Here is a 13,195-nt window from a genome sequence, read left to right on the forward strand (position 1 = left end):
AGTGTTGTAAATTAAAAATATATTAGTATATATGGAGAAAAATAAAAGAAGGAGAATTTATCGTTTATAGCCGAAATTTAACACTTAAATTAAAAAATGTTACTTTTTATAAAAATTATTTTTTATGGCCAAAATCTCATGTCAATTTACCAAAGTACCCTCAAAATAAAAAACCAAACGCCAAAGAGGTTTTCTTTATGTTCCTTCTTCTTTGGTCGTTTTCATTTTAATGGTTTTATTATTTTCATATTCCAATTCGAATTCGGAAAAGATGGAAAGAGGAGCATGATGAAATTAAACATTTTATGAAGATGTATTTATTCTGATGGAAATTAAGTCAATCAAATTATCAATTTCATTTCTTAATTTACAAGCCTACAATCAAGATAATGATGAGAAATTCACATACACCTTCCTTTTTATTTAATTATTTTTTTTTATTTTTTTTTAACGAACGATAACAACTTTTTATTTTGGTAGCTTTATAGCATAAGTCTCCAAGGATAGGCTTACCCCGATGTCCATCACGCCATGTGGTAGCCCTTAATTAGTGGCAGAGACCTAGAATGGGACGTAAAGTAGTCGGAGTAGCGCTCGGGAGGCAAGGCTGGATAACCAAGGTCGAGTTGGATGCTTGGCCTACATCATTATGACAGAACGCGCCTTTTTGGTTGTAAGCCTGCCACTTTGTCGTCGAATATTAAGTTGATAGGTGAAGGTGTGTCAGCATGCTAGTCTACATATGTGACGCATTAAATGCCAAGTTGAAGAGACCCAAGGTTGGGTGGTTCATTAAGGGCCTATAAAAGTGGTGAGAGGGCCTCTTGTATTGGGGTCGGATGACTAAAAAGTGAGAGAGCACATGTATTAGCCAAGTGCTATTTTAGTTTTGAAATCAATAGAATCCGAGCAACATAGTGGATGTAGCCCAGTTTTAAGGGTTGAACCACTTAAATCTTTGTGACAATTTTGTTGCAGTCCATACCCAAAGCCTACCAAGGATCCAATATTTTAATTTGTTAACTTGCAAATTTTGAGCGTTAACAACCCCCACCACCACCACAACTAGCAGAGCGGCTCCTGTTTCTCTTCAGCCTCTCATTCAACTCACTAAAACTCCATCGATAGTGGTGCCCACGAAGCAACTTGGAAACTCGCTCATTGTCGTTGCAGTGCCAGACCCTCTTCGCTTCCCGCTTCTTCACTTCCTCTTCGTTCATCAATATGTTAATTGGGACAGTGAACAGGTTTTTCAGCTGGATGTATGGGATTTAAAGTAAATGTTTTATGAGGATTGAAATGAACTAACAGATGTATATCATTTAATTTAAATAATAAGTAAATGTATGACATTAAAATGTTTAAATAAGTAAATATATGATATTGAAATGTTTAAAGATGTTATATGAAGTTGTAATTGAACACAAACATGAGTGGACAACATGTAAAAATGCGGATGTGCAAGGTTGGGTTGAGGACATGAAACGCTAGCCTGATTCTGCAAGTAGTTTTGCGGGAGGAGTCAGTTAGATGGACACGTACTTATTCAAAATTCAAGGGTGTGTTAGTGCAAACAGGAGCAGTTTTGTAGCTTATTTTATTCAAAATTCAATGCATCTCATGTTATTCATTTTTTTTTTTTTTGCAGGAAATGCTCAATATGAAAGGTACAAGAAAAAAAAAGAACCGACAACCCTTTGCAAAAATTGTTGTGGTTGTAAATTTTCACCATCTTCAGTCTTGACAAAATTGTGCTTACAAAACATATAAACACCATTGATCAATGGGCAAAGCCACACTATCAGAAATTTGGCCTTGCTCAGCGAAATTTTGCTCGGCAAACAACATTTCATCGGAGAACAATATTGGACCCTACAAATTTTGCAGTTGGTCGGGCAAAAGTGGTCAACGTTTTGATTTTTTGATAGAGAGGTTTTGGGTGACGAAACCAATTCGTTGGGCAAGGTTGGCGCTAAGGAACAAAATTGGTGCGTATCACTCCACATCTTGCTCGGCGAAATTTGAGTTCATGGGCTAATGTTATCTTGCCCGAAGAATATTTTCGGGCGAAGTGTAACAATAACCTATAAAAAAATATATATATATTTTTTAACTCGACGGTTAAACTATAAGGTTCCTCTTCTCGTACTTAGTCCTTTGATTTTTATTGCCAATGCTACTCCTTTCTGTAATTTCAACGGCTGTCATGAAAGATGGAGACTTTATATTTATTTTTTTAATAAAAAAAAAATTTAGCTAGACAAATTAGCCCGACGAATATTTTCGTCGAGCAAACTTTATATATATATATATATATATTTAATTTTGGTTTTCAACAGTTGTCCAACGACAATTTCGTCGAGTCAAGTTTTTAGTATTATTTAATTTGGTGCGAGGCGACAAAAACTCGTAGTCGGGTAAGATAATTTCGTCGGGTCAAAACGGTCAACGCACGTTTACCTGACAACATTATTCGTCGGGCAAATTTTGTTTCGCTTGACGAATTGCTATCTTTGTTGGTTAAGAATTCGAGCGATAGGTTTTGCACGACCAATCTTTTCCGACGAATCCGTCGGCTAAAGTTTATTGCGATGAAAACCATTTTGACCCAACAAAACTTTTCCACCTAGGAAGGTGTTATTTTTGTAGTGATGGCTTTTGAAATAAATAATTCAAACCCAACATTAGCTAATCTGTTGGTCCCATTCTATCTATAGCTATCAAGTTATGCTTTCCATCTTTACTGCTTTATTAGGGTTGACGATGAGGGTGCAATCAAATTTCTATATATGTGAGATCTGGTTTTGAGGAAGTGGTGATGATCGTACGTAGTGATGAGGGGAGTTTCAATTCATACTATCTTGGTGCAAAAGCAAAAGCTACCCACATATTGGGTTGGATTAATATATATCTACCTCAAACTCAATGTTGTCTCACTTTTAATTGTACAATCATCATTACCCAACCTTCCGCCTCAATCCATCGTTTCCCTTTAAACGAAGCAATATGTCTATTAAATCTTTAACTACCATTTTCATCCCCTTTCTCTTACCCTCTCATAAGTACTGTCTATGGGAACTTTCATATTCTATTTCTTTTGTTTTGTTAAAGAAAAAAAAAAATAGGGGATCATTATTGCATCAAATAATATAAGGGAAATTCTAGAGAAAAAGGGGAGGGGAAGAGTGTGGGGGGGGGGGGGGTGGTGGAGGGGGTTGTTTGCCATTTAATTTGAACAGTAGCCGGGTCATGCATTCACGTGCAAACATAATATCTTATTTTTTCACTATGTAATATGATCATGATAAGATTATAGACAATAACACATAATCACGTAATTACTACAACAAGGTTGGGGGTTATATTGTAAATGTCATATTACAATGTCAGGGTAGGTTATTGGTTATAAGGGATTATATCACACTAGCAATGTTAATGATTGCACCATGGACATCTTATTACAATATAGGCAAGTTATTACAAGGGGACGTCATGAAATTACACAACATCTTAATTCGCTTATGGTCTCCCTACCTTAATGTATAATGGGATTACAACATAACGTTAACATTTAACGTATGAATTACAAGAAAGGTTATGTTATGCTATGTAATTGTTCAAACTTACAATCCAAAATTACATAATAAACATATCGTTATATTTAATTATACATAATGAAGTCGGTATTACTATAACAACGTTGGCCTTTACGTTGTAAACATCATAATACACTGTGAAGTAAGATATGTTTATTCATGGACGTGATTGCATTACACTATCAACATTCAAATTAAATGATACCGATGATACCCCTTTCTTATTAGAACACCATAGACTAACCCTAATTTTTTTTAAAAAAAAATTCTTAATTACTTTTAGTGTATATGTCTTAAATTTTTAACTTTTGAACTTAATAATGCACCAAGTACTAACCATCTTTTGTGTTAACTTGTTTAACTAACTTTTATTTAATTGATGAACGAGGAAGAGGAAATACTCGTTGGGTGTGGCTGAACTTAATCCCAGAATAAGAGTAGGTGATTCACGACTAGCTAATAGCATTCTCACACCTCGATATGGTCAGGTATAAGAGCCAAATTAAGCAATGAGAAGACTCTAAGTGGTAAGTCGTCGGTTTCATGTCTCATCTTTGTTTTAGCAGGTCATGGGAGAACTTGTGATATTTAACAATATGCCTGCAGCATTACCCTCTGGCAGTCGCACTCGACCCGCACAGGTACTAGTTTTATACACTAGGTATAACTAAAGGGACGTGCACATTATATGATCATAACCCTAAACTCAATTAAGGTATATCTAGCATTCAAAGTTTGCCTCAATTTGATACTGGTCTCGTACGTGGACAGTGCTTTACCCCTAGATGTCCAATCATGATAAAATTCGCAGCACACTGGTACTATCTTTTTTCCAATACAAGTTCAGGGGAAAGTCGAACACAAATGGAGTATGAATTAATGAACGTGTAAACTAAAGATGTTATACTATTCTCAGCCTCTTACTGTTGTTGAATTAAAGAAGAATTCGATGTAAAGCAAAGACTAGGAACTAACTTGATCAAAAGGTTCTCCCGTAATTCTCGCATTACATTTCGAAATGTATCGAGAATTGGCTCCAGTTGGCTCCAGTGAGCATGGGCAGGGTCATTATCATTCAGCAGATTTTCTTTGCTTAGGTAGGGACATCGAATTAGAATAATTAACTGAAAGTTCTCCTCTTTTTGATACGACAGTGATTAGAGTTAGTCGAGGTGGAATAGCTTTATATGACGGATTAATCGAAAGTATCAAAAGTAATTAAGAAGAAAGAAACTGATAATTTTTTTTTCATTAAAAAATAAATTGATGTTTAAAAGTATCAAAAGTGATCTTTCGACATAAAAAAAAAAAAGTTCTTTAGATATAGACTCTTATAACTCTTATTTCCTAGACAAAAACACACCTAGTTATAAACATCTAAAAAAACCCAAATTTAAAAATGACTGCCAAGTATAGTAGTAATTGACCTATTATTACAAAATATTTACAATTTGCACCACAATATTCAAAATAAAATCAATAAATGTTATTACTCACCTTAATTACAATAAAAAAATATAATTATTGCACATATTATTACCCCTAACACAAACATATATACTTCAAATGTATATATTACTGTCATAAGCTTAATATATATATACACACAAATACATGCACAATACTTCATATATGATCAAACATATTAAACTAATTAATCTACCTATATTTAAATTTATGATGAGCAAATAACATATATTTTGTAGGTAATTTATTTTTCATGTATTATTACATATATTTGGCACATTTTATTGTTATAAGATATATGTACAAATAATAGGTAAATTAATCTTGAATAAAATACAATTGCTTTATTTTGCAAGTAAATTAATTTTGAATCAAATAACATTTCTTCATTATGTAGGTATTTTATTTTGTAAGTATCATCATATATATTGGGTTTTATTATTATATGTACAAATAATAGGTAAACTAGTATTGAATAAAATAATAACATTGTTTTATGTAGGCATATTATTTTGCATATATTTGGGTTTGCTTTATTATGTAGGTAAATTATTCTGCATGAATTTTTATGTATATCATGCATGTTTTTTTTTTTTGGTTGTTGTTATATATATGTGTGTGTGACATAATTTACCTACATTTATATGTAAAATATAATTTTATTGACTTAACTAAGCATGTATTACTACATTTATTAGGCATGTTTTATTGTTATTATATATTATGCAATGAATTTATTGTTTTTTTATTTTTGTAAAATCATTAATTCTCTCTTACAATTTGTATGGAATTAATTGTGTAAATCAAACATTCAAATAGGGGTGTTTTGGGCATCAAACTTTTTTAAATGTGTAAAGTCAAATATAATTAATGAATTTGCTGATGTGGAATCTAGTCAATGGGTTTTATTCTAGTAAAAAACTTATGTCGGGTTTTATGTAGAGAAAAATAAATTTCAGGGACTAAAGTCGTATTTTCAGTAAAAAAAATTACTTTGTAAGCATAGTTGTGGGTAACATATACACACTAAGGCTATGTTGAAAAAATTGGTAACTCCTACATGTAAGCCTAGTGGAAAGTGAGTAAAAGTTTGGAATCTCAATCTGAGCTTGAACTCCAATAGATGCATTCCTTGAGCTGGTCACCAATGCTACTTTGGCATACCGTTTGATCTGAAGGCCAGAAATACTCAGTTGCTTCTTGTGGTACTAGGGAGACATGAAAATGGAAATTAAGTTGCTATAAATGTGTGGTGGGAGGCTTCCAATGTTAAAAAAAAGAAGAAGTTGTAGTATTAGTAATTTTCCTTTTTGAATAAGTTCATAATTTATACATATTTTAAATTAAATTCACTAGTCTTTTGTTAGTTAGTTCCTTATCTTTCTGAGCTATTTACTTTGTTCTTGTGTTTTGTAAGATTTTTCAAGCAAATAAGAGAAAAGAAGCACTAGTAAGATTTTAAATAACAAATTCGTCAAAACCGCCTTTGTGAATCAGCTAGATTTTACAGTGAATTAATAACAATTCATAATGTACTAGAGAATAAGTCTATGTGCTTGAAAAGTCACTGTTGTCTATTTTCTAGAGCATTTTACAGTTTTATAGAAGAAATTATGCTGATTATAATATTGAAAGGTTACCAAGAAGCAGAGCAGTTTGTAACTGAAAAAACAATAAATACAATAAATACTAGGAGCCAAAACTGTTACAGCCTATAAACCAAAGGCTTCATTCCTAATTGGCTTTAATTAGAATTGAATCCTTATGATGGTGAAAAAAACCCTATAACACAATCGAAAAGGCAGCAACCGAAAGAGGGGGACGAATGAGCAGACCTCATTGTATTCTTTTCTTTCAGTTTTTTTCTGAACTCCTGAAACTTTTGAATTTCTTTTCTTTCGTAAGCATGTGTAACTAAATTCTCAGCAGATTAAGAGTTGTTTTAAAGCCCTAAATATGATTACAAATTTGTTAAGACATTTTTTTTGAATTTCTTTTATTAATGGATGAAAATTGACTCACTATCTATGTTAATTAGTTAGTGATGAATTCTTAAGTATATGACTTCTTTGGATGCATACTTAGTAATCATATATAGAATTCTAATGCTATGAGTGCCTGCCCTTACCAAATGAGATCCTACATATTTTCAAGAGTAATGCTTGTTAATTGCAATTAACAAGTGAACCAATTTCTATTAATTATGATGTCCATTGATGATTCAAACTCTTTTACTACTTAATGATTTCTACTTGTTAATCTGTAACGGCAATAAAGAGTGTTGCCGAAAGTTATTTTGAAAAACAACATAAATACAACTTCTACTACGATATTTTGGACGCCAGTCAACCGGTCATTGCAACTTCTTTGGCACCTATGGTAGAGATTAGAGTTATTTGGCCCCCAAAAGGGATTGGGGATTTAGATCCTTGGCTCTGAGGGATACTCGAATCTTTAGTTTTATACTCTACCCATTTCTTGAAGGTCCAATTAATCAATAATATTGGAGACGATTAGTGTCGATTCTGCATGACTCTGGAATGTCATAGCTAAGGAGTGGATATCAGGGTTCCTTGACTTGCTAGCTTTCTCTTATATTAGTATTATAAGTCACTTCTATGTCTTTGTATGCAGATGGTTGTAGGTTGCTTTCTATGATCTTATATGCCTATGAACAACATTCTAAATTGCATGCTTGGAACTGAGTTAAGTCTACATAAAAAAGAGTAATAAGTTGTGTCCTAGCATTGAAATAACATGAGCATCTTTATCTAGGAACAGAGGAATTTAAATGAAATATAACATGTTTGCATGATTATGTGGCGGTGGATAGCAATCCCCCTAGCTTGTTTTTCTTAATTTATAAACTAAACCTGTTTTCATTATTTCACTTTTGTTATTGTCCTGTTTTTGTTGGATTTTAATTAAAATTACCAATTCAACACATAAAATCCCAAAAATTTGTGTGAGTGTACCTCCTCTGTGTATCTAGTATATGCATACAAATCTTCGTTGAATTTATATAAGTGAAAGTCAGTTTAATAATGAATTTTCGATGACTGGTCAGTAGGAATAACAACCCAATTTTTTGTGGCATTTTAAGTAGTTAGATAAGATAATCCTCTAGGGGAAGTTTTTCCTATGCTACAGTTGACAAATCTTGCTATTAATAAGGAAAATCAATAGGTGGTTAGTGTATTATTTTGTCGTATGCTTTTATTACTATTAGTGACGATATTTGTGGAGACGGTGATTACGAATGATGCTAATTAAGGCCCATGAAGAGTGGTTCAACCCCCCCTCCCCCCCAAAAAAAAAATTGGGGGTCATCTACTTTCACCATCCAAAAAAAAAAAAAAAAAAAAAACTAAAGCATAAACTTGTTTGATATTTTAAAATTAAAAAAATGAAAAAACCGGTTTTAGTTTTCGTTTTGTATACTTTCTAATTTTCTTATCTCATATATAAAAAGCATAAACTTGTTTGATATTTTAAAATAAAAAAAAATGAAAAAACCGGTTTTAGTTTTCGTTTTGTAAGAAAGTTGGAAATGATGTTTTTTATTTAAGTTAAAATTGTAAATGTGAGGACATAGAATGAAAGGGCCTGTCATAATGAGTTTGGGTATTTCTCAATGAATTTTGAGTAGTTAGATCTCGACTCTCGAGGCCTGTCTGAAAGTCTAGGTAGGCTTGTCAATTTGTTGCATGACCAATTAATCGGACGTAAAATAACCAAAAATAATAAGTTTCGTGTTGATTCATTAATAAGCCGAGTTGTTATTAGGTCTCCCGTTAACATTTCGGGTTATTATCCGGTCATCCGTTATTATTTCGGGTTGTTATGGGTCACAAGTTAATTAAGAACCCATTAAGCTAAGATAACGGGTATAAAACATAAACAACACAACACACGGCCTGTTTGTCAGGTCTAGACAATATGCATGATAATTTCTTGCATAACCCACTAAACTGATACGAAATTACACCCGTCAACTAGTCGGTCTGTTATCTGGCCACCTATTAAGAATCTGTTAAGACAATGGGCTTGACGTGACACAATCTGTTAAACTAACGGGTATTCCACAAAAATAATACAAACACGACAAATATGACATGTTTGTCAGGTCTAGATCCTGAGCTCTTATTGGATCATAATTAATTGCAATAGTCAAGCCGCCGAGTCACTAAGTCACATGGTTCTAAATACTTGGGTTTTGAGACTACAGAGCGATCCATGTTTACCGAATTGGTGAATGAGAAAATAGACCATATAAAGATGAAAACGAAAACAAAAGCTTGAAATTTATTTTAGAGACAGAAAATTTGGCTTGATTTAAATTTTTTTCCTTCTTTTGATAACTGAACAGTTATTAGATAAGTTTTAATTTTCAATAAAGTGAAAATGATATCTCAAAAGGAAATAATTACAAGGCAGATCTTAAATTTAAAAATTTCATAGTTGAATGATATGCCATAGTCTATGTGGTGAAGGATGGCCGGTGAAATAAAATTAGAATCTTTGTTTAATACATACTTAGATTTTAGTTAAGCACACATAGAGATTTGTGAAACAATTTGCTATTATTTGTGTGATATAATATGCATGAGGCTATTTCTAATGCACCAAAAATTTGGCAGAAAGAGTTGTACTTGATTCTCAGTTTGACTTAATATGTCTACAACGTATGGAAAATGTTGGTATGCAAAGTCTTGTTTGAATTTGGATGTAACTTGCGAGTTAAAAAAGTGAGAATTCCCACTTTTCAAAGATATATAAGTTCTATTTTTTTATATTGGAGATAAACCCGGCAGTTTCTAACACGACACGAAAATAACGGATTTCGGATCAACACGATAACTAATTGGGTCATTATTGGGTGACCAGTGTATACACGTGAGTAACATGTGGGTAACCAGTTTCGACCAGTTAAGAAAAAAAATTATTTTCATAATTTTAAAGTTTAATTACTAAAAGATTTATTATAAAATACAATAGCCATATTAATAGGAAAATGTTATTGGCACTCCAAAAATCTCATTCTACACTCCTCGATCACAAGTGTATTTTTCTTTCTAAATATAGAAAGTTTGGAGTGTAGAATGAGAATTTTAAAGTGCCAATAACAATTCCCTATTAATATATACAATATATTCTATATTAAATATAGGCTTATTATATTAACACCCCACAAATTGTTGAATAAACCTTACATACTTAATACACCCCATATTTGCTTTTTCACTTAAAAATTATCTTAATACACCCCGCATACTTTTCCATAATACCCTTACACCCCACATTCTCAATATACACCTTATATTTTGTACATACACTCCACATTTCTCAAATATTATAACACTCATTTTTAATTTTTAGGGACTGAATCTAACCATTTAAACGTTTAGTTTGTTGAAAGATTTCAAATCTTCTGAACGTTTAGTTTGCCGAATGATTTCAAAATGATGATTTGCTAGGTAGGGTAACATCAGCAATGGCTTCATTGCTAGGTTTAACTTCATGGTACGCAATTTTTGTTTTGACTTTCACGAACTTCATTTCTGCAGTGTGGAGCACTTGGAAAACATTGGTATCCATTACTTCCAAACACTAAGAAATTGGAGAAAAAGTTTTTTGGACGAACAAGTGTAAGGAGATTTCATGTAAACTCTCATTGTGATCCCTAAAAGATGAATTTGAATATAGAAGTTTAAATAACGCAACAAATGCAAGATTAAGTAATTATCGATGTCATCGAAATCACTAAAACAACGAAAAATATGAAGTTTTACCTCATGTGAAGTTTCCGAAACATCGATTTCGTGTTCCATTCTTCAAAACCAATTTTTCTCAATCAACATGTTTGTTGTTTCATTGGTTAGGATTTTATTCAACAATGGAGAGTGGGAGGGTTTTGATAGTTGAGAATATAAATAATACGCTAAAAGTGATTTGAGGTGTATTTATAAATTTTTTTTTTCTTTTTAAAACCTAATAAGGTCAAAATTGTCATTGCATAGTGGGGTAAATAAGTCATTTACTATTAAATTTTAATGTGGGGTGCATTCAACATTTTGTGGAATGCTAATATAAAAAGCCTTAAATATATAGTTTTGTATTATTATTCTATATAAGTTATAAAAAAAAAAAAAAAAAAAAAGTTTTAGTCATTATTTATTTTTATTATGAGAGTTCCTTATTATCATTACTAGGATAAATTTTACTTTAACATGTTGTTGTCCAAAATTAAAATAAACTAGTATAGTATTTGTATAGGCAAGAACTAAGAAGACATACATACAAGTATGAAAAATGTAAAAGAATGTATAAACACTCGTAATTCATCATTATTCCTCCACAAGTAGATAATGGTTACACTTACATTATCGTTTAGATTTTTAAAATCCTCCAAACCCTCATAAATAATGTTTTTTATTTGAGGGCAAAATTAATAATAATTATTTTGGAAGTGTAAAAAATGTAAAAAAAAAAATATATATACACACACACACACACACACACACACACTCAATCACTCATAGTGACAAGCTTTATAACTTTCATGAAGGGTTCAGCTTTGAAATCCAACACTATAATCCATAAACCTTAAATTTATATTTAACCCTTGATTGTAATTTACGCTTTATTATTCTTACTGAATTTCATTTTTAAAATTTTCTTTTTTGAAAACATGATCATCTGGCAGATGTAAGAAGATGAACAGTTCAGATCTTTGATTTCACGTTTCGATATTTATGGTTAACTGAAATATGAGTCGATGTCATATAGTTCGTAGAAACTTTATAAACATCAAACAATATTTTCACTAACTATAAAACTCTGAATATAATATCAACGATCTAAATCGTTCATCTTCTTGCATCCTCTAATACATCATGTTTTCAAAAAAGAAAATATGAAAAAACAAAATTTGATGAGAATAATGAAGCGTAAATGTAAATAACAATCAACGGTTAAATTTTGATCTATGATTTATATGATTATAGTGGCGAATTTCAAAGTTATGCTCTTCATGAAAGTTGTAAAACTTGTCATTACGAGTGTTTATATATTTTTTTACACTTCTACATTAATTAAAAAACTATTAAATACTTTACTTAAATAACAGTCATAAGATAAATGAGTGTAAATCTGTACCGTTGGATTCTATTAAACATATATTATTAGAACTTTTTTGGATGAAAAAACCCCCTCTCTATTCCAATATTTTCCAATTTTACCATTTGATCAAAACAAAAGCCCTAATCCCTTTCTCTTTCCCCACTCCAGTAAACCTCTATACCGATCCCGCTGTCTGTTTTTCCTAGCCTCTCTCTTCTACCGTCTATATATACTTATTTAGTATTATGTTTTTTATTTGATTATTTATTGGTTTAAAATATATTTTCCTTAACGGGTAACGGGTCGGGTCATATTACCTGTTAATATTATCGGGTCGATTTCGGGTCAGGTTATTTTACTTGTTTATTTTAACGGGTGTTACACGACACACGACCCATTAAGATATCAGGTATGATACGAAAACAACACAAATACGACACAACACGAATGCCAGGTCTAATCGGAGATGCTCTGAGAAAATTAATTTTCAAGTTGATTGAGTCAATTTTTATGACCAATTGACCATGCATAATTTGTAAAGATACAATGAAGTAACATTTTTGTTTAATATAAATAAAGTAACGTTCTTAAAAGGGTAATGTTAGAGAGACTAAATTTGCAAACTAAATGATGTGTCACCAATAAAAATAAGCATGTTTATCAATGTGTAAGTAATAATTCAATCATCAACTTTCATGTTTTTTAGTTTTCAAAATTTTATCTACAAATTTAGTCTCCCTAGCATTACTCTGCTTAAAACTTAAAAAGGAATAGAAAATAAAACGTGATTATTATTATTATTATTATTATTATTATTATTATTATTGCTGTTTTGCTGTTTGTAATAATGAAAATTTGTTTGATTACTGATTGTACTCAATGGTTTCAATCTTTCCTACTAAGCGAAGCATTCTTTAGCTCATATACCCCATAGCCTAGCCTACTTGCAAGCCAAACCCTACACAACAAAATAAAGCAACCTCTCTCTCTCTCTCTCTCTCTCTCTCTCT

The sequence above is a fragment of the Pyrus communis genome, chromosome 2 (genome assembly GCF_041283825.1).
Source record: "Pyrus communis isolate YQ-2024b chromosome 2, ASM4128382v1, whole genome shotgun sequence".
Lineage (NCBI taxonomy): Eukaryota > Viridiplantae > Streptophyta > Magnoliopsida > Rosales > Rosaceae > Pyrus > Pyrus communis.